Source organism: Streptopelia decaocto (genome assembly GCF_964273445.1).
Source record: "Streptopelia decaocto genome assembly, chromosome: Z".
In the NCBI taxonomy this organism is placed as follows: domain Eukaryota; kingdom Metazoa; phylum Chordata; class Aves; order Columbiformes; family Columbidae; genus Streptopelia; species Streptopelia decaocto.
In genome coordinates, this window is record NC_138657.1 from 47897677 (window position 1) to 47920440 (window position 22764).

Sequence of the window (22764 nt, forward strand, 5' to 3'; positions counted from 1 at the left end):
GACAGTCACTGCTTCCAAAAGCATTTTTTGCAGCACTACTTCTGTGTTAAGCCTACTTCTATTTAGCTTGGGAATTTCCTAGCTCATGTGTCTTCTATGCCATTTATCTAATTCTGTCCATGTGCTCTGACTTTGGGAAGCTCAAGGACCTGTGCATTAGCAAGATGGAGCAGTTGTATCTGGTATGGATCCTCCTGGTTTCCATATGTCCAGCAGTGTCAAAATTTGTTGACCCAGGACACACAGCTCACAAGGTAGGTCAAGTTTGCCAGAAGGAGGGATTGACTGTGATAAATACAACAGTATTTTTGAACAGTGCCTTTATTTTACTAAATTAGCATGTAAATAAACACAAAAGTAATGAGGAATTGAGAGAATATTTCTGCCTCCTGTCACAATAAGGCATGCTGGAAGACTGCTGTGGGTCTATTTGCTATTTCTGGTAACAATGCAGTGTGTTGAGGTTCACATTTCTTGTGCACCCTGGACATGTATGCATGGTAGCAACACCTGTAATCTATTATAGTACGTCTACTATTCAAGTAATAAAAGCGGGCTACTTTGTGATATATTTCTTAAATCTGCTAGAGGGGCTCTAAATTGATTTAGGTGTGAATTAGTTAAACTGGATTAAACTCTACACTCCATTAAAATATAGTTAACTGACGTGCCTTACAGGAATTTTAGTTTATGAACAGGACTGTGCTTTAGAGATTGATGTTGTCTCATTTTTTCCTCATCAACTTCCCGCAATCTAGATTCAAATGAATGCATGAGCAAACAGTTCAAACCTGTGACCGTTTCACTGTTCTCCTCCATAGCTTCTCTCCCTTTCCTGCATGAATGTGCAGATGTGCATGACAATTGACTGCCACAGACCTAGGAAACTTTTTTTATTTGATGAGGGTGAATAGAAAGGTGACAAAGTTTGCTGACAAAACCAGGTTGCTGAGGGTGGTAATGATGGAGCTACCTGTGCAGAACTGCAGAAGAACTTTATGGGACTTTGTACTTGGGGTTTAAAATGGCAGATGAAATTTAATGAGATAAATACAGCCATGCACACAGGACCTTGCCTTGCTCTCCTTTTCCCCATGAGTTTGTGGGGATAATATACGGTCTGTGAGCTGACTGTAACGAGTCAGCAATGACATCTTGAGTTTATAACAGACACTTTAATGACAATGTCAGTGTAGTGGTCAAAAAGGCACAATGGCTGTTGGGAATTATTAGAAAAGTAGTAGGAAAGAATACAGACAATAGAATTTTACCACTGTATAAATATATGGTGAGTCCTACAGCTTTTTTCTCTCAGAAAAGTTGTAGTAGATTTAGAAAATGTCCAGATACAGATGAGTCAGGACAATCAGAGGAGGTGGATCTTACACACACAGTAGTTAATTACACAGTGGAAATTCTTCAGAACAGGATGCTGTGAAACCTAATACTTCAAATAGGGTCAAATGAAAATTGAACTAGCTACTGGAAGATGGATACCTGAAGCCTTCTAAAGATGTGAAAAATCACATCTGACTCAGGAAGCCTACAAGCTGGAAATTGTGGGAAGGTGGAGAGAATTTAGGGGAAGTCTAAGTATATCCTTGCTTTGCTCTGAAGGCACTTCCCTGGGAAAACACTTTTGACCCTTCTGAGAGAAAATGTATCAGGCTAGAAGTTCTGACTCACTCAGGCAATTCTCATAATCTTGTGATATAAAATGCCCTAATAATCCTCCTAAATCCTCCCCAGAGAGGGATGGCACAAAATTAACAGAAAGGCTCAGGCTCCTAAATCTCTTGCTCTGATAAGGTTCTGAAAATATATAGGAACACACATAAAGACTAAAATTCAAACTGATCATAAACCAGTAACAGCATCTTAGATTCTTTAGAAAACAAAAAATTGAAAGTTGTCTGAATATTGCAGTTTTGAGTCGTGGATCTTCTGTGTAATCTAAATATTTGTCTTTGAAAAAATCAAGTCAACCCAGAAAATGAAGCTGAAAAGAATTTATCAAATGCTTATCTTTAAGTGGGAAAAAAAGGTACATGATAAAGAAAGAATAACCATGTTGAAAGAAAGAGTTTTAGGTTTTTTTAAACCATATACAGTTCAAATGAACTGAAGCTTGTGTTAATTTAATTGTCTTGTGCTTGCACTTGCATGGAGCTTTTATTTTCTGTTTCCAAGTGTTATTTGATGTATGCCTGGCCAGGAAGTATTAACAAACAGAGCTCCAGTGACTGCGTGGTCCTTTTTTTTTTTTTTTAAACCATGTATTCACGAGAAAGTTGTTTTTAATCTACTAATAATTACTTCTGTAGCTTCCTTTTTCCTCTCTGTATAGCATTGCTCCAAGACTGTAAAATTTACAGTATTGAGGTCCTGAAAGTAATAGTTTGCATAAAACTGAGTAGACATATTAAAGAACTCTGCTAGTGCAGAACACTTTTGTGCTCCCTTCTTATGTATATGCATATTTATTTTTTTAAAGACAAAAGAATATTAACCGATATGTTCCTGTTTTGACATAGATACCTTCTTCAGTGAAAGTCCATCCATGAACATCTCACCATGTTAGAATCACAATGGTACAACCTCACCAAGACATCAAAGGTTACTTTTCCTCCTGGTAGGTTTGAGCATGCATATAAAATGTAAATCTAATACAAATATGTCATATTCTCATCTTAGCTTTTTTTAATTCTTATTCTTAAAAGATCAAACATCTGGAAACACAACAAACATATGGAAAAATCAGTGATTCAGCCATAGTTCATCCTAATTTGAAGATCCAGTTATTCGTGTCAAGATGAAAGCATGAATTATAGCCAGTAAAGGGCTTTGACAACGAAATGAGGACTTGAGTGAAACTGTGGCATGAAAGTGTAAAAATGAGATCGACATATACCCTCCTCCAATTGCTGCCTTCTCCTGGGCACATCCTTCTGTGATTTCAGAGTCCCTGGTGTATCCAGACCTCTGCTTCAGAGATCCTTGTGCAGCTCTCTGTGCAGCTGAGCTCCTTGTTTCTGCCTAATACGACACAGGACTCCACCCAGTTGCTATCCTCCAAATGCACGTGACTGCTTATTGGCACAATCACATTCTCATCCAAATACTCAGGAGAGAAAGGAGCAGCCACCGCTCATTAGGTAACAAAATCAGCCAATTTGTGGGAAACTGGTTCAGTCTTCATCACAGCCTGAGAAACCTTGCACGTCGTTTCCCACTCCTGTGTATCCAAAGCAAGAACAAAAAATGCTGATTGTCCTCATCATTCTCCAGGCTTTTAGTCACCAGAGAGAAGGCTGCAGCAGCAGCAGCAGAGTGCTGTGCTTGGTGAAAGCACAAGGGTTCCTGTCTCTGCACAGCACCACATTATCTCTGTGATAGCTGAGGCACTCAACACTGGAACAAAACTGTGGCATCATGGTGAGACTGTTTCCACATTATTGTAAGGAGGAGGAAAACAGAATTTACAGGGAGGGGCAGAGTTTGTTCATCCGTCTCACTTTGCTCTGCATCTCAGTAAGACAAAAGTATACATTCATGCACTGACAGAAGCCAGGCTCTGAGCTGCAACATGTGGAAGCCTGACTCTGGCATCTGCATCTGTATGGGGTGAAGTTTCAGGCACTCTGATTTCCTAATTGCTTGCTCAATTAGCAAGACGCTCAGATTGTCCTCCAGAGAAGACCCTGCTCTCCCTCAGCAGCATGTATGGAGCAGAAAGCACCTAATTTTGTATCTCACTCCAGAGCCCTGCATAGTTCATATCATTTATTTCATCTAATTGCATGTGACCTTATTTGGTGATTCATTATTCCACATGTTGTATAATTTGTGTTTTCTGAAAGCTTTGAAATGAAATGCAATTATACAGCGGAAGTACCCTGCTCTGCTATGTGGACAGTGTGTTGTCGTTGTTGGACATGCATCACAAATGCATGAATTATTAGTTTTTTAATGAATACATTACATAGCAGTTGTAATGAAATTAAACTAAAAATAGAAAGAGACCACTACTAGCCAGCAGTCATCTTTTGTGTCATAATGTAGCAGCAGTGTCTCTAATTTACCAAAGGGATCATTTGCACCAAAAGTATTTTGCAAAACTCTGTTTTTAAAGTATACCAGATATTCATATCTATGGAGTTGCCGCCTCTTTCACTTATGGTAGCAAGAATTGAACTCTATTGACATAGATAGATCTAAAACCAGTAGAAGAAGAAATAAATTGAAGTTCATATATATCTTCACATACCGATAAATATATTAGACCTAACACATTTCAAACACGAGGCTGAGTTACTTTGTGTACTACACACTGCGTTGTGATAGCTAGTTAAATGTACAGTTATTTAAAAGGTGAGATAAAATGTGTCTTCTCTTGTGAAAGCTGAATGTTGTTATGGTATTGCATTTTACTGCATGTTTGAGACAAGAGTACAAGTTTGTATGTGGTCAGTTTTCCTAATATGAATTACACTTGGTTCAATATGTTAAGTCAAGGAAACATGGGCCATGGGCTGCCTAGGAACTCATTCCTACTGGGTGCTGGGATGGCTTGCAGGTAAGCTGGACTCATTTTGCAGAAACCTCAGAGCACCTTCTCTTCTTTGCCACTTAGGTGGTGCAAGAATCATATCCAGTTAGCTATCATCTGCACATCCTTCTCTACAGTACTTCTTACAAAGGAAATATTGAGGGTGTATTAAAGGCAGAGAGAGGTAACCAGAAGGGATGGCTGGAAAGTCATTTACACTTTCTGAGTCCATATCCTGAGTAGCTATGGCTCTGGACAGTGTCCCAGGCTACAGGCCAAAAGAAATGCCAGGCTACCTCTCTGGTGCTGAGCAGGGGTTTAGAGGCTGTATCTAGTCAACAGACAGTCTTCGACACATCTGAAATAAGATGGATATAGACAAGCCTCAAACTCTGCACATATGTCTTTGTAAACATTAGTTCCTTCTTAACTTCAGAGATATGAGGATTATTGCTGTAAGAGGCAAAGCCAAGTAGTGTAACACTCTTCCCAATATTTCTTTCTTTAAATAACAGAAGGCCTGAAGTGGTACTGCCTTCTCCACACTGGTGTAATTATCAGCTTCACTCCTGACTCTTCTGCTTCTTCCCATCAAGTGATGCAGGGGGAGTGGACATTGTTGTTGGTTCGTAACACTCTGTCTCTGCTGCTCCTTCCTCCTCGTATTTTTCTCAGTGGGGTCCCTGCCACAAGATACAGTTCTACACAAACTGCTCCAGAGCAGCTCCTTCCCACAGGCTGCAGTTCTTCAAGACCTTCCCCAACACGTGTCCCCCCCAGGGTCACAGCTCCTGCCAGAACACCTGATCCTGCATGGGCTACTTGCCATGGGCTATATCCACTTTTCTGCAGCATGGGACCCTCCATGGCCTGCAGGTATCTGCTCTGGTGTGGTCCTCTGTGGGCTGCAAGGGGGATGACCTACATCACCATAATCTTCTCCATGGGCTGCAAGCGAATCTCTGCTCTGGTACCTGGAGCACCTCCTCCCCGTCCTTCACTGACCTTGGTGTCTGCAGGGCTGCTTCTCTTGCATTTTCTCACACTGTTCTCACAGCTGCTGTTGCACAGCTTTTTTTACCCTTCCTTAAACATGATGTCACAGTGGTGCTACCACCATTGCTGATGGGCTCAGCTTTGGGCAGCAGTATATCTGTCTTGGAGCCCTCTGGAACTGGTTTTGTCAGGCATGGGGGCAGCTTCTGGTGTCTTCTCACACAAGCCACCCCTGCAGCCCCCCTGCTACCAAAACCTTGCCATGTAAACCCAACAGACTCTAACATATAACTCCACACCATGGAGGTTAAATGGAAATGCAACAGTAAAAAGTCATGCATTATAAATGAAGGATGGCCATTTGTGCTATAACTGGCTGTCATTTTGCATTTGACAGTGATAACCCAGCCCCTGCAGGAACCACGTCTGCACTGAAGTTCAGACCTCATACTTCCTCAGAGGACAAAAAGAGTATGCCCTACACATTTTACCAGCTTGCTTCATACCGCAGATGATGTTATGACAAATATTGGTAATACTTCTAAATCATCTAAATAGAAATGGTCTGTAATATACTATGCATTCCAGGAAGCAATGCTGTCCCTTTACCACGAAGAATTTCCTCACAGACCTCATTCTGTGCATATATGCAGCACATAAAGTGTATTCCACATTAGATTTTAGCTCTGTCTATCCAATACATCTGCAAGGCTCATGTTTTCTTGCTCCTCTGTAAAACAGTGAATACATTATAGATGGGTCCCCAGTCTCAAATCAAGCTCCTACAAGAACTCCAGCAAAACTTGTTTGCTGACTATCACATTACTGTCTTAATTTTCACCTTCCTAAAGTCATCTAATTGTCATGAATTACCAAATGAACACGTAATGTGGAAAGCTTAGCAATTCAACGTGACCCTTGGTTCAGATTCCTTCCTGCTCTTCAGTTCCTGAATTTTTAATACACCATTTCTTTCTTGAACAGAAGGGTTTAATCTCTCTCATATACGACTCCTGTGACATTTTACAGTTTGCGTGTTTCCTTCCCACTCCACATTTTTCCCGTGTGTAATCTGGGCGAAATATTTTCTTTCCCTGCTGAATGGCACACGTTGCAGAACGGGAAGGATTTGAATTACATGTTCAGTTATAATTTTAACGACAGTGAGGGTACTGTACTATTTCAAGTCTGGTTTCTGCACAGTATTTGCACTGATATAATTGCATAGAGTGAAGATATGGTGGTGTGTTCTCCTACAGATAACGTTATAGCAAAGTATAAAGGTACTTTACGTACCTTTAGCTTATTTTTACTCTCTTACAAGACTAATTTCCATGGTTTTACATAATTTTATATCAAGCTGACTGCATCCATCCTTGAGGGCAATGTTGCACTTTCATGGTATTGTTAAACACTATGACTTCTGTGTGTAGACAAACCCTCAGGGCTCAGACAGACACTAAAGTTACTGCACATCAGCAGAGCCTCAGTAACTGATCACATGCATGCGCTTAGTCTGTCCCAAATGTGAGGTAAAATATAAGTGCCCAAACCTCTCTTGCTGAGCCTTTTTTATTTCACTCAATCAAGACTGAAAGTATGATTAACTTCCGTACAAGCAAGAACCAAATCAGGCTGAATCTGTAACATAAAGTAGATCACTTTTTAAAAAACTGAAGGGGACAAAAGTTCTGTGGGACAGAGTAGCTCCATTTACAAAGAAATACTGGAGGAAAATCACTAAAATGGAAGTTGCCTTTAAAAGGAGTTTACTGATCTTTCCCTCCGGTCTGTAATCAGCTTTAAACTCTGGGTAAGGGATGCACAGCAGTTACAGCATGAGGATGCTATGACTCCAACCTCTGCTTTTGTAGAGGGTGTAGACCTCTCATGTGGTACCCAGACGTACATGGAGAGACAAATACTATTTCCCCAATTTGTTCCCCAACTATGTAATTCATCAAAGCAATTTCAAAATTAATTGAAACCCTGAAAAGGAGCCAAACCATTCCCTCAAGATTGGTGTGACATGCTGACACAGCTTACTCTGAGTTGGGGCTCTGACAGCAGCACTTTGCACACGTTAGAGTTTAGGCAGAATGTAGAAAAGCCATACAGTAAAGCAGTAAAATAGTCCATCTTGCAGATCACGACTATATGTATGCCATCAGTCTGTGATGATAGCTTTGGCTGAACTCCACCTGTGGGCTCCACCATGTCAGACAGACAGGCTGAGTTGTAACCTTGCCCAGTCTTAGCAGACAGAAGGAGCAATCCACTCACATGTAACACATTGAGGAAGGGACTCCATACAGCAATTAGAAGCAGCGAGCAGGAAAAATTAGCGGCAATTGAAGCACTAATTGTCTCTGAAACTTAGAATGGTCCTGATGGGCCAGTGATCTGGATAAATAAACCATAGTGCTGGTAGCAATCTGGCCTTAGGTTGGCATCAGATCATTTCTCTGGCTGCAGAACCCAAATGTCCCTCTAGCTAGCCTAAGTGCTGCACTAGCCTTTCTTAAACTGAACAAGAAATACACTTAGGAAAGAAGACTCGTCCACAAAATTATTGTTTTTATACTGTCTTCCTCTGCTTCATGTTCAGTTTTCTGCCTAAAGTCTTCCCAAGCCCTTACTGTCCTGCCCTGTGATAGAGCTTAAAGGAAACAGTGCAGATTATTACTAACACCTGCAGTGAAGCCAGAACTGTGGGCTGCAGGTTGGTGTGTTTTTTTCTTTTTTGTTTTGTTTTTGTTTTGGTTTTACTTTTTTTTTGCCTTGTTTTGTTTTTCTTTTTTGTGTCTACTCACCAAGCCCATTCTAGATGTTCTAGGAGGATCCTTTAATATATTACATTAAGAGCTGCTGACAGTCTCAAGCTGATACGAGATGAAAAGTAATGGCAAAACTTCAACATATCAGGCTCATTGCTACTGTGCATTCTCAGTATACCATGCAGAAATTTCTAGCCAGAGTATTCAATCAGTTGCACCTATTTTTGAAACACGTCAATTTTTCTTCTATGTTCTTTTTCATATTTATACATTCAGACATTCTCAGGTACTAAAGCTTTATAATACATATTCATATTACAACTCCAAACATTATTATGGCTTGTTTAGAAATTGAAAAATTCAGTTTTGAGACTGAATGATCAGCATTATTCAGAAAATGACTTGAAGATGTTATTTGAGGCTAGCAGAGCATAGTTGTTACTCTTGCAGAGACATAAGTCTTCTTAATAGCAACTTTCAGTACTTCTAATTTTTCTTAAGTATCAGGAACTGTTCCTTGCAATGTAGGTGAAGCTGCATTAAAGAGAATAGGGTAAATACGGTAGGATGAATACGTAGTGGAGGTATCTGTTTACTATGTGTACAAATCTGCACAGTTGGAACCAGCTATCAAAGTAATTTCAAGACTATCAAGCATATATTCAGCAATGGAGAACAAAGAAAGTATCACATGAAATTAGAACCTTCCACAGACTGCTTGAAATACCTCAACAATTAGTGTTAGCATCAGTGTGGAAGCTGAAATGTGTTGGTATCAAAAGAACAGAAGACTCTATAGTTTGCATAAGAATAAAACCTGATCATTGTCATATAAGCCTAAACAACTTCAGACAGGATTGTTGCGAATATGGGAGGAAGAATGAATTAATATTCAGAACTACATGGGGGCACGTGAGGATTATTTTACAATAAAAATAATTTAAATCTATTAAAAAATTGCAGGCATGAGAAGCATTCCAGGCTAATAACGATAATTACTGGGAAAAATGTAGCAGTTGATTGAGAGTGAAATCATGTATGTTTAGTATATATTTACTCAGTCTTAATCAACATAGCAGTAATCTAAATCGTGATTAAATATTAAGGTGAAAGCTTGAGGTCATGAAGGGCTCTGTCATATTCTTCTTCAAGAGCTCAAGGGACAAACATGGCAAATTATGGCAGATAAAGTCATGTGCTGCTTCCCTTCTTCCCCCCCACCCTCCTTCCCATGTGTCAATATTCCCCTTGGGGACTCTTTCCACAGAAAAACAGTGTGGCAGGTGCTCTCAGCACCGCTTCTCTGGTTGCTGTGATCTCCAAGGCAGCAAGCATCAGGCAGGCTGGGGGGGCAGTACTCTATCTACCACTCCCTGTCCCAGCTCCGGGGTTACAAAAGAAAGAGGAGGACCTCATCTGAGACTTAGGAGGAGAAAAAACAAATGCTGTTTGCAGAAGGAAAAAACAGAAAATATCTATATGATTTTAAAGGGAGGGGAAGCCTTTCTTGCTAGTCTGTTCTTTCAGTGATAATAGAAAGCACAAGCCTGAGGGTGGTAGGAAGAAGGAAACATCCCCCTGTGGGATTACATAGGATAAAAATAAGGGCTTGAATCTGAAACTGTGGCTCCTTTCGCCTCTTTTCTTACCTCCCACAGAGAAATGGGTAAGGCGCAGTGAGCAGAACGAGTGTATCAGCTATTGCCACCAGAGAGCTGCCAGATGTCTGCTTTGCAATTGGAAAACAAGGAAAAAACCAAACCCAGCCCAGAGACACGGGGGTGGTGGAATTTGATAGTTAGTATCAGAACCCAAGGAAAATTAGCTAATGCGTATGTCGGAACAAGAAATCCTCCATTCATTGCAATTACTCAAAACTTGGCTTGCCATTGAGAATGCATTTTAGAGCCTGGCATAATTAAATGGGGAGCTGAAGCCAAAAGAAAATTGCAAACCCCTGAAGAGGAGAGTTATGAGACTAAAATCATACCTCATTTACATATTATGCCATAATTTCAGCAAGTTTAGCCAAATTGCATCAGGCCGAACTGATACTGATGTTAAACAGCAGCAACTCTACTGGCTTAACTTGGACTTGTGCTGTAAAACTGAGATCAGAATTTGGCCCCATGTTTGAAGAATGCTTTGATCGTACATAAGTTTCCTGGTATTACAGAACTGGAATTTGCTGAAGAGCTTGTGACTGAGCCACCTTTCAGCCTGCTGTCCCTGCAGGGAGGAGCTCTTCATTCAGCAAGAACAGCTTGACTTCACCCCTATCTTCCCCCTGCCTGGTGGCCATCATACCAGCCGCAGGAGTAGAAAGGCGGCTTTAATTTGGGTCTGCATTGTGCTGACTTTTAATTTTATCTCACTGACTCTTAAGCTAGTGCAGGCACTTGGAAGGCAGTGCAGTGCATCTGCATCCAATCCTGACACTTTGGCTGTGAGAGAGGAGGAGGAGGATGGGCTCTTCTGTTCGCTAGCCAAGGGTTCCTCAGGGCTGCAAGAAGCCTTTGGTGCACTTTGAGTTCTGTGTTTGGGAAAAAGGGCTCGATGAAGAGGACACCTAGGGAAGCTACAGGTTTGGGGTGAATCAGACCTCAAATTTGTTTTTGTAAATCTGATGTCAAAGCTAGCCAGAGTTGTTGCTTTACCTGTGCTTAGACATGAGATTTGGGAATTCCTCTGAAACTCCAACAAACATTAAAAAAAAAGCCTTCCAACTCCTGCAAGCTGAAAGCCTTGCATGTCACACAATTATATTTAAAAGTCACACTTGAAGGACCAAGTGGCAGGGTTGTTACAAAGAACAGCATTCTGTATATTCTTGTGCTGAAAAGGTTAAGAAAAAAAATGTAGCCATGTTCTTTGCAATACAAAAGACTCACTCTTCACCCACTCATGGTTATAGCAGCTAAGAGTTAAAGTTTACTACAGGCATTTTTTCATTGCTGTTTTCAGTGGTAGGATTTGATTTCTTTCTGGTTTAGCAGCCTTTCATGTTTGTTTATAGAACTGAGAAAGGGAGTAACTTTCTAAATATTATAAATGATTAACTCATTGCGTAGTGTATATTTTCCAGGCCCTCTGCTTGTTATTGAGTATTGAAGAGACACTACAACTGACAGAGCTGTCTCTTCTTCCAGAAACAAAACAAGTTAGTAAAAGTGAGGTAAGAATGGCCCATTTTGTGAGTATCTTAGAAGGAGAGGGGAAGGGATGAACAACTGGTTTCACCAAGAACTGAGTGTAAGCAGAAAGAATAAGATGTATTTTTATATCACACAATGAAAGCTGTCCAGTCCCACACAGTGTTTATTGTCTGTGTTACTATTAGTTAAATGGACTGCTAATTTTTCCTTCTTCTGGTTTGTTTCCACTGGGTTGTTATTTTTGTTCAGCTGCAGCTTCAGAGCATTTAGTGATTAAATCTCCCCCAAGGATTTGTTTTTGCAAAGCCTAGCAGCCTATGCAGTCTTTCTTCATAGATTTGGTATACTTTGTCTGTGACTGGCCTAAGGGAAGGGATGTTTCTCTATTATTGTTGCGCACATTAAAGAATACGTATTTGATCTCCAGGCCGGTGAATTAGTAGGTGAACTGTTTCCGTCAACTTACAACTGTTGTAATAAAATCTTTAGAGCCTGGGGCCTAACCCTGTAGCATTTAGTCTGCAGTCATGAGACCATCACCTGTATCAAATAGAATTCCAATGAGGAAAAGCTGGGAATAAAGAGAGGCTGGAATGTGGTCCAGCATGGATCACAGGCAACACCCACATGCGGAGACCCTCCATCCCAACACACAAAAAGCATCATCAGGCCTTCACTGTCACAGGCAGAGGTGAAAGGGACCATGCCTCATGTTTGAAGGCCCCAGAATTATCCGTTCATTGCAGAGCACTCCTGCTAATTACAGACAGATCTGGGGAGCAGGCAGACAAAGGCAAAAAACAGAAATAGGCCAAGGCACCATCTGCACTGTCATTTATAAAAGTAATTCATAAATATTCAGGGTACAGAATTGCCTGGCATTTGCTGTGTACTCAGGGACACCAAGAGTCCCTCTGCCCTGAGGGACTGCCAAAGCTGGGCAGTAAACCTCCTTCTTTAAAGTTTCTCCTTGTGCTCAGTTACAAATGTCACCAGGTACTGGTTAAGTCAAGAGGCTCTGGGAAGTAGATCGCTTCACCTTCCTCTCCCACTAACACACTCACCTATGAGAAAGGACAAGGGTTCCAACATCATTCAGATAATTAAAAAAAGCTCCTCTATAATTCAGTTATAGCACAACATGCAAACATTACTAAAATTATACTATTTCATTTTAATGTGTAAAATTTCTCTAGTAATAACTGGGATGAAACAGAACCAACTATAGGTTAATAACCTAAATTTGCATTAACTATGGCATTTTTCGTAATCCCTTTAACTGATGCTGTGCAGGAGGCAGGATGCCTTAGTATAGAGCAGAATCCATGTATAGCTCTTTGTGCCATCCGTCTTTCTCAGGACAGTTGTGCAGATCTTCTTCTTACTACCAGTTTTTCCACAGAAGCAGTAACTGCAGAATGTAAGACATTTCTTTTTTTCAGATTATGTGGAAACAAATACATGAAAAAGACACACAATTCAGGACCAGATATTATGGATATAAATTGTCATAAGTCTTTTGCAGGATCTGTCCCAAACTATGTGGAATTCACATTAGTTTAGGCAGCTCAAGGAAGATCATCTTCTTGGCCTGGCTTTAAACTGACTGTAGGGTACCTTTTGGCTTTAGGCTTATTGATCAGTTGAGTTTGCCATGACTCCCATCCAAGATTCAGACCTGGGTTTCTTTTCTGTAGAAACACAGCTGGAAGTTTTGGGGACTGAGACAACACACAGCTGGGATGAGCATTTGGATGTTATAACTTTTAAGTTCTTCTGGAGCCCACAATTAGACCCAGGCTTGCCTTCTCTCAAGTGAGAGGCAGACCTTTCCAAGGAGTGATTTAATAGTGGTCTGAATTGCTCTCTGGAAGAGCTATCTCTCTACAGGAAAACTCAGACTTCTTTGCTGACTGTGCTGCTTGGCCACTTCAACTGTTAGCACTGACAGATTTCAACCCATGCAGGGTCAGACAACAAGGACCATTTGACCTGACAGTTGGTAAATGAAAATGACGCAAGCAGAACTGCAAGGAGCAGAGCAGTTCAGGTCCTCTGCCATGCTCAGCTGATACCCATCCACACCTGCCAAAGGTTCAGTATGCTCCTGAGACGAATGTGACTGAATACGATTGTCAGAAACTGGGGGTGTGTGTGCCAGGTCAGACTAGAAGCTACACTACCTCAGCAACTAGGGAAAGGCATACCTGCATCAAAAGGAGGCATCCTTCCATAATAGCATCTTTTAATGGCTGTCCCAACTTTGTGGTCAAAGGCAACCAAACCTGGCTCCAGTGAAACAGGCTACCAGAAGGCTGGTGCTGGCCATGGGCAGACTGTGCAAGTGGTGAGGAAAGGAGACCCATTGGGAAGCAGCTTTGTGGACAGAGACCACCACAATGAGGAGTGGCAATGGCCTTGGTGCCTATGCAATGGCTGCTGCCTATGGCTGAACATGCCTCCTTCCCCACAAGCCATTCTCCTCCCCTCTCAGGGTGTCATTTACAATGGCTTCTAACCATTCTCACAAAGCTGGTGGTGCTGAATGGAGCCAAGCCAGCAGGCGACTGAGACCTCTCTTCAGAAACAGGGCCTGTGAGGAAGGCAAGAGGTGATGATGTCTTTGCCAGCCATCCCTCTTAAGTTCACAGCTCAGGCCAAGGGAAAGTCCATCCAGTTTGGTGAGACAGCTTGTCTCAGTTCCCTTAGATGAAAAAGGGCTCTGTTAAATCAGAAAATAATGAGGATCTGTTCAGGGAAGTGATTTTCTTTCCATCTGCATGCCAGCAAAATTTGGTTAGCATATACTGGTGAGAAACCTTGATAAAATAACTGTTTCATGCCTCAGTGTGTGGGCTGGGAGAAATGCAGATTGTGGACCAAGTCCCCAGCCATTCCTGATGGTTTCTGGACCTATCTGGAGGGATGAAGCACCGAAGGTGATGCTGACAGCTCCTTGAGCTTGTGGAGCTTCTCTCTTTCCTCATCTCTCTTCAGGCCAACAGACTCAAAGCTGGGAAGTCAGGTAGGGGTTGCTAGAAAGCCATAGTGCCCCAATAGCACAACTTCCCTCTTAATTGTACCCTAATACCTCTTCTGTACCATAGGCTTTGCATCACTGGAGGTTAGTATGAGCTGCTTGGCTGTGCTGGCTGGCATTGTGATGTCCTGGTGCCCTTAGGCGTGGTGAAAAGGGCTGGATCATGGCTGGTGGATCAGCAAGTCTGTGCAGAACTGCATCTCTTCAGAGGTGGTATAGCTGGGATCACTTTCAAGTGTGATGTGGAACTGTGATCAGAACCATTTGTGGCAATTAAGAACCTCTTGGTATACACTTGTGCCGTGTTTAGGATATCCTGATGGAATCACTGTGAGTTTTTACTGAATTAGAGCTGGTCTCACAGGCAGCATGCACTAGTCTGTGGAACGTCTGGTCTAAACCCAGTTCACTCTAGTGGTTTTGGATAAGGCTAAAAGAAACTTCCAGCCTCTGGAAGGCAAGAAGTGTAGAACACCATATTGCATTAATTTACCACAAATTGCTCCATATGGAATTTGTCTACAGTAGGACAAAAGTCCTTCCTTTTGTGGAAAAAACTACAGGACCACCAATGAACTCTATTTTACCACTCATGAGAAGAATTAGCACTGCTGTGCCAACCATAGTAGTGCAGCTGCCCTGGTCTAACAAGCACATGCATGTTTACAACTGGTCAGACTTCTCCCACAGGCTTTAACACTGCTCTGAGAATCAGTATCTCACATCCACAGCTCCCATATGAGGAGGAAAAGTCACAGTTTGGTTTATGTCTATGCCACATCTCTATGGATACCTCCAAAAGCTCCCAGGAGGAAAAAAATAAAGATCAAGTATTTCTAATAGAAAAAAAGCAAGAAAAATGCTTATCTAAGAAGAAATGCTTATCTAAGAAGAAAAACAAAAACCCACACGTCCTTTGCAACAGTAAGCACACCAAAAATAAATAATACCAAGAGACTGTACAAACTCTAAAGTTATTGTTGATGGGTTACATTCCTAGTAATTTGCACAATGTCATGGAAAAAGATGATGGAAGTTTTTACTGCACAAGGTCTCTGGTCTCTATGTTGCTAACAGTGGATACTGCACTGTCACTGTCATGAGACAGTACTCATCCAAAGAGCTTGACAATGAAGCCTTCTGTGGTCTACAGTCCATGGCTGAGGCTACGGGGAGCTACACTAGTGTAACTGGGATACTGAATGGGCACACTGGTCTTCTAATATGGATGAAGTTGTGGGACTGGGATCCAAGCAGACACGAAAGGTCATGAGAAGGAAAATACAATGAACAGCTGCCTGCATGTTTTATTAGCCTGGCTTCCTAAGGAAATAAGACTTGCATAACAGTACTGCTTGCCCATTTGTTTTCCTGTCTTGCCCTCAAATAACTTCTGATTCCGTTGGCTTATTTCAACTAAATTTTACACAGAGGTATCAGCCTTAGATATATTATGTTCCTTCAGGTTTCATGAAAACTGGCAGCTAGACAGGGAAAAGAGAGCTAAATTAGTACTCTCAATGAGGGGAGGGTTTCAGTGTGAATTAAACAATTACCTGCTCTGTTTTGCCTGCCAGCTGGCCAGCCAACAAGGCCGAACAACTTCAAGCCCATGAGGGAATAATGAATCAGGCTTTTTTTCACTTGGTGTAGAAGACAAATGGAAAGGAGGCAAGAGGTAGCTGTATGGCGCCCGAGGGGAGGTGTGGAAGAAGGAGGATATATTAAGGAGGGAATGGGGCAGAGGATATGCGGAGGAAGAGGAGAGGGCATGGGCTGAAGGTGTTCTAGGAGCAGAGTGAGGGGAGCTGAGGTTACAGAGGTGAGAGAGGGCCACGGTGGAAGGAGTGGGAGTTATTGCAGGGCAGGCAAGTATGAACACAGTTTTCCTGAAATCAAGCCTAATTAGCGTTGCTGCTCACAGGATGGCTTGTATATACAAAGCCTGTCATGAATACATTACTATCCTGCTTTCAGAAGTGATGAACACCTTTTGCTTCTATGAATTTCAGTGGGAGTTGTGGGTGCTCAGCATCAATAACTCTCAGGTCCTGTCTGTATAATTTTAGTTAAATAAATTTGCAGCAGCTATACCTGACTGCCCTGCAGCATGAGAATTATTAGATCATTACAGTTTCTTATATCCATCACAGTAAAAACAGATCTGCAGAGGCTATTAATTTACATAGACTGCTAAAAAAATAAAAAGAAATATACCACATAAACTGTCATTGTGACTATCAAAGGTCTGCAGACTATGTTGTACTGCTAGATATTCAATTCTTATTTCCTTAATTGCTCTAAAATATGTATATAGTTAAAATTAATTAAAAAGAAATGTTTGGACAAAATCAATAGTGAGTCAACCACAGCAAGATTTAGCAGCCACAACTGAGCTGAAAACATTACAGAATCATAAGAGGTGATTCACATCTAAGTCAAGTTTTATGTTGGAGTAACTTCACTGACTGAAGCATAAAGCAGAGCAACAGAGAGCTAAATAAAGCCAACAGAATGAGCGAGCCTCGCAAGAGACCTCCAGACAGGACTTTATACTCTGTGTTATTGCTAAAATCCATTATCCCTTGAGGTAGCTGATCAGGCATCCATACCAAGGTTTCCATACTTAACTATTTTGCAAATTCTTTTGGAGACATGCAATCCTGTAACTAACTCCACCATTCTAAAATGAAGATGTACTGAAAAAAAAAAAAACCACTCAGGGCGTGGAAACCCTTATTATAATTTTGCCAACAAAAAACTTTGGACTTTCCATGAGCTGTTTCCCCTCCCTATCAGAGAGTTCATCTTTCTCTGGTTACAGCTATATGGTATTTGCCAGAAAGAACTTCTCTCAGGCGCTTGGGTTCATGTTGTCAGAAAAGACTGACTTTCACCAAATGTCACATGCATTACCGCATAATTGACAGGTACAATATTTCTGTATTAGAAGACTGACACTCAAACCTGCATTTACCTTGCGGGTTGAATGCTAGGCAGTATAATTTGGTGTATCTAAGGAACACTATGTCATCATTTTCAGAAAGTCCTGGTAGCGCTACATTTTTCAGAGGGCTTTGAGGGATGAAAAACAGAGTTTTGAACAGCTCTCTGTACACGTCTTTCTCTAATTATTTTAATTGACCCTGTAATTAAACACACAGAGCAACAATTTTTCTGATTTACTCATGTATTTAAATTGCAGGTGCAAATTCCTCCCAAGGCTGAATTTTGAAAATGATCTAGGGCTGAAATTAGTTCTGCCCATATTGCTTGATAATGCTTGTATTGCTCTCAGTAGCAAGAAGCCTCTGTCTCCAGAAATCTTACTAATTTGACAAGCCGTGGTGCCTGCTTTTTGGTTGAAAGTTGTTTAGTTTCTACTAAGTATGTTTCCCAGCAATACAGCTTAATGCATAGGATACGAAGCCAACTAAGCATGGAAATGCATGAGAGCTTTTGTCACAATATTCATCAAAGCGTATCACTGTTTCAAAGTTTCTCTTGCCAAAACATGTATGTTAGTGGTTACCAAATAAACAATCATAATTCACACTGGATATTGTTTTGCAGGTAACATGAAGATACAGATGAGGATGCAAAGTCTAACATGCTGAAGGAACAGCACCATACTGTAATCTTCTTTGCTCATTCTTGTGGGTCTCAGGGAGCTTGAGAAGACTAAGTCATATGGGACTTCTCGTGGGAGATAAATATTAATATATGCAATTTACAGATGAGTGTTGTCTAAAAGGTGAAGTGGCATCTCCAGATGGCAGAGCAGCTGATGGACAAATACGGCAAGAGAACCAATGACTCAGACTGCACTATCTTGTGTGACCTGCGATAGCATCCTGCCTCCATTAAGGGAAAGAAAAACAGACCAAAGAAGTGCAGCTGTCTAAAGCTGTGTTATTATCACTTTCAAACTGACTAATGCCCTGGCAGAGCACAGGCCAATCTGGATCTGTATTAAGTTTTCAAAGAAGAGAGAGGTTGTGATCTTTATTTACACCCAGTTCAAACTCCTGAAACTCCAATGTATTCTTAGCAGATCCTGCTTGAGTGTAAGCAAAATCAGAATCAGGTGTGGAGAGTACAGCTGTACCAACTTCTCCTGGGTAATTATGAAGTTGATCAAGAGGCACTGAGGTGTATCACTCTGAGAATGCCTCACACAGTGCCCTTAAAAAAATAAATTGATTGTGTCTACCCTGAAGCAGTGCTCTTCTCAGGCTTAGAAGCTGGCCAGAGCTGGGCTGAGAGCTAGGACTAAGACATATAGCTAGGACTAAGATATCTGGGAAGACTCCTCATGTTGGTGTTCCTGCTCCAGCGTGGGGATTGGACTAGATGATCTTTCGAGGTCCCTTCCAATCCCTAACATTCTGTGATTCTGTGACTTGCACAGAAATGCTGCACATTGCCCACCAGCCATGAAAACCTGAATGCACTCCTTAGAGTCCTTTGAAGAAGAGGCAAATACCAGCTCACTTGATTTACACAGCTCTGAAAAGTGGATTTAAACATACAGGCCAGATTCTCAGCTCTCAACAGAGGTACTTGGATTTTCACCAGAGAAAGAGCTGATCCTGAAGGCATGTGCGTGTGCATACATGGCCCCGTTATTGGAATGTATGCACACACGTAACTCGCAGCAAGTTTCTATTTACATCTGTAATTCCAAATGCCAAGTTTTACACTTGGATTGCAATTTGATAATCTTCCTGTTGCCGCTTAGTTATCCAAGTCACTCATTTAGGTAAAAAGAAACAGTATCATGTAATTTATCTAACTAAATGACATTTCTTCAGTTCTGAATATTTCCAGTGAACTATTACTGAATGGGCTCTAGATTAAAAGATGGAACATACCAGAAAATACTTTTGCCTGCTTCAGAGAATGTAACTCCTTCTAGAAAACACCTGAACAGAAAAGAAGCAATAGTTGTGAATTCATTAGAAGTTTTAAATTATTCACCCTTGTCTACCAAACACCTGCCTGTGGAAGACTAAAAAAATGTACCTACTATGGGTCAAAACTGTTTTAGAAACACATTTTCAAAATTGCTGTAAACTTTTAAAAAGCTTGCAGATAAGGTGTCTGTTTCTGACTTCAGAAACATTTCTATTCCTATTTTTTTTTAGAAATTGTATTCTTACATGTATTTGAAAGTGTCTTATGATTTTTATATGCATTTTTTATCAGTCAATGAACTGATTACTGAGGTGCTTCTGGTGCCCTGGATGTTCTCTCTGTCAATATTGAATAATAGTACCTTGAGTTGGCTTAGGTGTGAAAGAGTTAGCAGTGCACCCGTAGACAATTTATTACGTTGGCAAGTCTTGATTTGTTTATTCACAGCAACCTGTTAGTATATCTGAGATCATGTTTTAATTTCTGAAACAATGTCTTAGGCACTTCTGAAAACTTTACCTTATGGCCAGGGTTTTCAAAATAGCTCAGCATTCAAAAATGTTTTTCTCATCACATTAAAGCTGAGCTTTTTTGAAAACATGGCCACACAGACCGTGCAGGGGCAGCCTTAAGCACTGAATGCTTTTGGAAAAGTCAGCTTTCATTTTAATGTCTGGCTTTTCTGAGAATGCTGGCCTTACTGGGGAAGCTGAGTTCCTGCAAATGTAATCATGTTAAGACGTGTCTTAAAAGTAATGGGAGACATTGCGACAATTTTGCTTCTGGTTAACAAAAATGTAATCTTCGTAATGTCGTAAGATCATACTGTTTGTGATACAATTAGCTGTATGTGTGTGGTTATGCTAGCCTAAAAGTGATGGATGTTGGTCTCGTCACTTTCTCATTGTTTAACTATTTGTGTCATTGAATCAAAAAACATCTTTTGTTTTGTCTGAAGGCTTATTGTTGTTGTGTCAGTCATGAATAGTTTTTACATGGATCTCAATAGGATGACTCACAGAGTAAGTTACTCCCAGCTGTTGTAGCAGAAGATATTGGAAGAATTGTACCTAGGGGGATTACATGGTTAATTGTGGCCTGTATCAGATATAATAACTACCTTCTGCAAACTGCAGATTGCATGGTATTTACACAGATTTAGACTAATCCCAAGCAAATTGACAATTAATTTCATAGGACTTGCAGATATGACAGCTCCTGTCTAATTAAAGACCAAGGGCATGTGCATATGGCATGATACTGCCATATCACATTTTCATTGAAGTTCAATGATACATTGTTGAACTTGTTTTCCGCACTAACTTATTTCTCTTTTTGAATCTTTTCTCAGACCTTCTCAGTAAATTTTTCCTGTCAGCAGATTTCCAGCACAAGGGAGGGAAGAAGAAAGGCTCAGGCATGATGCAGGAGATTCCCACCTACATACCTAAATATCAACCTGAATTTTCAGTCAGTTTAAAACCAAATAATAATATTTTTATTATAAATTGATCTCCTAAATTCTGTGGTTATGGAAGGAAAGAAGACAGAGGGAAAAAAATTGTATCTAATTGGGACTTAAATAGCGAACGGCTGCTGAGTGTATTTTGTGTTGCTCCTTTTGCCTTTGTGGACTCTTACTAATTGTTGAGTGTTCTGAACACCATAAAGTAAATGATCCATGGACTTCTGTCTTGGAAAAGACTGGCATGAAATACAGAAAATAAAAAAAATGAAAACTTTCTCTTTGAGCTATTGACTTTTGTTGGAGAGATATTAATGCTCTTAGACACAACGTACTCACTGTCACTCCCTGATATTCTCATTATGAAAAGTGTGGTTCTGTGCTGCAGGATAGAAAGCAATAGAAAACTAAATAATCCTCCTCATTTACTTTGTTGAAGTGGTCAAATGACTTTTAGAGAGCTGCAGAGGAAATAAAAATCTTAGTGATTTTCTTTAATTAGAAAAGTAGCAGGGTCAGTAAAACACTCCACAGTGGTGGTGTTGAACATAAATAACAGCTAACAGTATGTTGCCCTCTTCACAGTCAACATTTGACAGTAAGCACTGTTGCAAAGATGCAAAGCCAGGCTCTCAATCTTCCCCCTGTTCACTGAGGCTCAAATGATGGCTGTGACTCTCCACCCAGCTGTCTGGGTCTCTGCAGTTTGTGCCATGTGCTCTGGCTGTGACAGGGACCCGGGCCTGCACCGCATGGGTCTGCAGCAAGCAGAGAAGTTTACAATTCCTGAGTGGTGGACATGTCTCCCTTGCCAAGAAGGCTTTCTTTGTCCAAGAATGCCAAAGGATACTACTGCTCAAAGGGTCATTCTCTAAGCCAGAGGCAAATATTTGCTTGGACAATAAAATAAACAAATTATTATAAAATATATTATCTATTACAGTGCAGTATGTTTTAATGTTTCACTGTCTAATTTGCTATTACATGCCAGTAATTTATGGCATATGACCTCATACTCATGTCATTCCATAAGGTACAGTACTGCAGTGTTACAGGAGTGAAACTGGGGAGAAATAAAGGCATACCTAAAGCTGATGAAATGCTGAAACATCTGTGTTGCTTATAATTCAAACAGCATCCCGTTCTTTCCATGATAATACATGTCTTGGCATATAATGAATTTGTTTTGAATTATTGCTTTTTCAAATGGACAAAAGGATCATTAATATTTGTATTCCATAGAATAAAATATAGCCTGAATAATACAGAATTACTGAGCTCTAGAACAACTTGGTGACAATCAAGCTAGCACCCACATACACAGGAAAATACTCTAGTGTTTGCTAGGGAATGTATGAAGAAAGCCCCTGAAATCACTAGAAAACATTCCAGCAACTACTGTGGCTTTAGATACAAGGCAAAAATTTACAGGAAAATGCAGTTTTACTTTGCCAAATAGATGTCATGCTAACACAATCCGCTGAACACTTCCAAAATCCAGTACTACAGTTTTATCATGAAATATTAAAGAAGAGAGAAATTCAGAGATACAGACGCAGCAAGATGAAAAGATTTTTTCATCTAAGTTTTGAACCTGGGCCTCTTTAAAATGCAAGCACGTAAAGGGCATGTTGTCTCACGTGTGCCTGCTGTGAGTTCCAGTGAGAAACACCGTGGACCTCAAGCTATGTTAAATTAAACTGCTCCTAAGCTCAAATAAAATAGATATTCCTGGTAAGCACTAGCTAAATTGTTCAGTGCAGTTCCTCCTAATGAGAACTGTCTTTTTGGTAAGCCTTTCTGCAGAGAACAGTGCAGAATTTATGACTGAGCCCTCAGGCTCAATAATTTTCAGAACAACATCA